The following is a 4435-nucleotide window of genomic DNA, read 5'->3' on the forward strand; positions in this document are numbered from 1 at the left end:
GCCTGAGGTGTGGCGACTCTCAGGTCATATGAAGCAATTTTTAAAAGCGGTGTCTCGGCCTTTTGGCTAAGATGCAAATGAGCTCAAGTCTTGGAGGTGGAACCTCCCCCTTCTCCAATCAGCTTGGCTCATGTAGATCAGGCCCAGGACAGGGTGGTTTGGTCGCTCGCCCTGTCTTGTCAGCCTGGATCTGAAATGTCTCAACTTGTTGAGACTCTGAATTGGATTTGATTTGATTGAATTGGATTCTCAGGTTAAATCGCTTCTCGGCCTTTTGGCTAAGATCAAGTGTAGTATGAAGAGGATGCTGCGCTTGGTTGAGGTCATTGGGTTACATTTGAGCTTCATATTCATATGAAGCAATTTTTAAAAGCGGTGTCTCGGCCTTTTGGCTAAGATGCAAATGAGATCAAGCCTTGGAGGAGGAATCCTCCCCCTCCTCCAATCAGCTTGGCTCATGTAGATCAGGCCCAAGACAGGTGTGAAGGCCCTGTCTTGTCAGCCTGGATCGGAAATGTCTCAACTTGTTGAGACTCTGAATTGGACTTGATTTGATTGAATTGGACTCTCAGGTTAAATCACCACCAGTCAGCTATTCCCCTCAAAGGGGAAAGCAGCCTTTGGCCATCTGCGACTATGGCGACTTTACCTTCTATTTAAACGCAGGCATAACATCCGGTAACCGTGCACCTTTGATTGAAGTTGATTTCTATGCTGCTCTTCTCACACCTTGTTGTGGACCTGCACTGCGTTGGAAACATGACCTGAAGCAGCGCAATGTCCGGCGCCACATGCATTCGCCACGTGTTGTGTATTTCACTGTTTCGGTGCACAGTTTTACATTAAAAGGTTCGGTAGTCGTGAAGTGCAGGTTTCAGATCAGATCAGAGTGAGAACGAGGCTGTCTTTTCAACAAATCACTTGGCGAAAGAAGGTTATCTTGGATTGCAACGGGATCTTGATCAATTGGGCCAGTGGGCTGACAAATGGCAGATGGAGTTTAATTTAGATTAATGTGAGGTGATAATTTTGGTAGTTTGAACCAGGGCAGGACTTACTCAGTTAATGGTAGGGTGTTGGGGAGAGTTACAGAACAAAGAGATCTAGGGGTACAGGTTCATAGCTCCTTGAAAGTGGAGTCACAGGTGAACATTGAATACAGGAGTTTGAGCGTCTTGTTAAAGCTGTACAAGACATTGGTAAGGCCACACTTGGAATACTGTGTACAGTTCTAGTCACCCTATTATAGAAAGGATATTATTAAACTAGAAAGAGTGCAGAAGAGATTTACTAGGATGCTACCGGGACTTGATGGATTGAGTTATAAGGAGAGGCTGAATAGATTGGGACTTTTTTCTCTAGAGCGTAGGAGGCTGAGGGGTGATCTTATAGAGGTCTATAAAATAATGAGGGGCACAGATCAGCTAGATAGTCGATATCTTTTCCCAAAGGTAGGGGAGTCTAAAACTAGAGGGCATAGCTTTAAGGTGAGGGGGGGGAGATACAAAAGTGTCCAGAGGGGCAATTTTTTCACACAGAGGGTGGTGAGTGTCTGGAACAAGCTGCCAGAGGTAGTAGTAGAGGTGGGTACAATTTTGTCTTTTAAAAAGCGTTTAGACAGTTACATGGGTAAGATGGGTATAGAGGGATATGGGCCAAATGCAGGCAATTGGGACTAGCTTAGGGGTTTAAAAAAAAGGGCGGCATGGACAAGTTGGACCTGTTTCCATGCTGTAAACCTCTATGACTCTATGAAACATAAATTGAAGGCTTTCACCCTTGCACGGGAGAAAATCAGCAAAAAGATTACACACGCATAGCCCAAAAAGATGGTTTAAAAACAGCTGACTCCGAGCCAGTGACATGTGTTAACTCACTTCATTCTTAATGCCTAATTCAAATTATCTGATACTCATTTTTAACACTGGATTCCCACTTTGCTGTGTTACTTATGTCACTCAGTGCAACTTGTTAACCAACCCTATTTTCTGCCAAATCTCCAGCATGGACTGCACATTGAGAGTACAGTGGGGGCACTGTGGTAACATCCCTTCACTTCCTTACATAATAAACATAAAAACATGGAGAGAGAGAAGTGCTGAAGGCACAGATTTATTTTTTAGCATGGATTTGGGGACCAGCTGTTACCCACCTCCACAAAGCTTCGGTTTTTGACACTTTATTTAGTGTACTGAGGTCAACAAAATAAGTCGTTATTCTGAAAAGGCAACAGGTCTTTGCCTATCATAGATTATTTGATTTGATTTGATTTGATTTATTATTCTCACATGTATTGGGATAGAGTGTAAAGTGTTGTTTCTTGTGTTCTATACAGACAAAGCATACCGTTCATAGAGTATATAGGGAAGAAGGAAAGGACAGGGTGCAGAATGTAGTGTTACAGTCATAGCTAGGGTGTAGAGAAAGATCAACTTAATATATGGGAGGTCCATTCAAAAGTCTGATGGCAGCAGGGAAGAAGCTGTTCTTGAATTGGTTAGTACATGATCTCAGACTTGTGTATCTTCATCCCGACAGAAGAAGGTCGAAGAGAGAAAGTCTGTGGGGTCCTTGATTATGCTGGCTGCTTTTCAAAGGAAGTGTAGACAAAGTCAATGGATGGGAGGCTGGTTTGCGTGATGGACTGGGCTACGTTCACAACCCTTTGTAGTTTCTTGTGGCCTTGGTCAGTGCAGGAGCCGTACCAAGCTGTGATAGCATCTGGAAAGGATGCTTTCTATGGTGTATCTGTAAAGATTGCTGAGAGTTGTAGTGGACATGCCGAATTTCCTCAGCCTTCTGAGAAAGTGGAGGCGTTGGTGGGGCTTTCTTAACTACAGCGTCAGCGTGGGCAGGCTGTTAGTGATCTGGACACCTAGAAACCTGGAGCTCTCGACCATTTCCACTTCATCCCGAGTTGATGTCGACAGGGGCATGTTCTCCACTATGCTTCCTGAAGTCGATGACTATCTCTGTTTTACTGACCATAGTCATAAGAAGTTCATGCAAATTTGTATGTTTTGTAAAATCAATTGTATTTATATAGTGCTTTTTATAACCTCCCAAAGCAATTTGCAGCCAGTGCAGTCACTCTGGATACAGAGGGAGCACACTGCTATCCTTCAAACAGTTAGGTTTTTTTGTGATGTTGATTGAAGGATAAATATTAACCAGGATGTCGGAGATTCCTAAGTTTCGACAAAAGCTGAAAAGAGTGAAACTCGGCAGGAATGCGGCCACATTCTGGGGTAATGTGGTCGTTCAAAAGCTACAAATCTGCTTTGATAACACAAATTGCGATATTTTAATAGAGGGTTAGGTAATAAATAAGAGTACAGGTGTTAAGGTGTTAAGGTGGCACAGTGGGTTAGCACTGCTGCCTCACAGTTCCAGGGACCCGGGTTCGATTCCCGGCTTGGGTCACTGTCTGTGTGGGGTCTGCACGTTCTCCCCGTGTCTGCGTGGGTTTCCTCCGGGTGCTCCAGTTTTCTCCCACAGTCTTGAAAGACGTGCTGGTTAGGTGCATTGGCCATGCTAAATTCTCCCTCAGTGTACCCGAACAGGTGCCAGAGTATGGTGACTTTGGGATTTTCACAGCAACTTCATTGCAGTGTTAATGTAAGCCTACTTGTGACACAAATACATAAACTATAAAATCTAAAGGTGATATATCGTCTTCTGTGAACAGCTTCATGTTCAAGATATGACGATTACAACCTACCCAAACAGCAAACTGGGTTACAAAGCAATAATGAAGAAAGGACAAACTGCATTTAGCGTAGGGGAAATCGTAGAATCCCTTCAGTGCAGAAGGAGGCCATTCAGCCCATCGAGTCTGCCCGACAACAATCCCACCCAGGCCCTATCCCTGTAACCCCACATATGTACCCAGCTAATCCCTCTAACCTACACATCCCTGGACACTAAGGGGCAATTTAGCACGGCCAATGCACCTAACCCACACATCTTTGGACTGTGGGAGGAAACCGGAGCACCTGGAGGAAACCCACATAGACACGGGTAGAATGTGCAAACTCCACACAGACAGTGACCCAAGCTGGAAATTGAATGTGGGTCCCTGACGCTGTGAGGCAGCAGTGCTAACCACTGTGCCACTATTCCGCCTCACTAAGGGAAACTTTGATGAACTAAAAATCAAAGTAGGAAAGGAAATTCAGAACATGCAAGGGACGTATAGAGGAAATCTGCATAACCGCTTTCAGACAAATAATCCTAGCGATGCAGTGGAAGAGTAAGCAGAGAATGCCCGATATCACATTGAGAAAGAGAATGTCTGCGGACAAGCCTTGTGGTGTTGCGAATGGATTGAACCATTTTTTTTTTAGCTGGTTTGCAAATGATGAATTCACGGAACATGTGATTCTGTGGCAGCATTCACTTGGTGAGAGAAACAACTCAAGCAAGTGAATCCACA

At 44.4% G+C, this 4435-nt stretch overlaps 1 non-coding gene across 1 annotated transcript; it reads left to right on the plus strand.

Moving 5' to 3' along the window:
* Positions 1 to 258: 258 nt before the first annotated feature.
* LOC144508150 (U2 spliceosomal RNA) lies at positions 259 to 458 on the plus strand. Its single transcript, XR_013500234.1, has one exon. It is a non-coding gene; the product is annotated as a U2 spliceosomal RNA (small nuclear RNA).
* The last annotated feature ends 3977 nt before the right edge of the window (positions 459 to 4435 follow it).

Source organism: Mustelus asterias, chromosome 19 (assembly GCF_964213995.1).
Source record: "Mustelus asterias chromosome 19, sMusAst1.hap1.1, whole genome shotgun sequence".
NCBI classification, from domain to species: domain Eukaryota; kingdom Metazoa; phylum Chordata; class Chondrichthyes; order Carcharhiniformes; family Triakidae; genus Mustelus; species Mustelus asterias.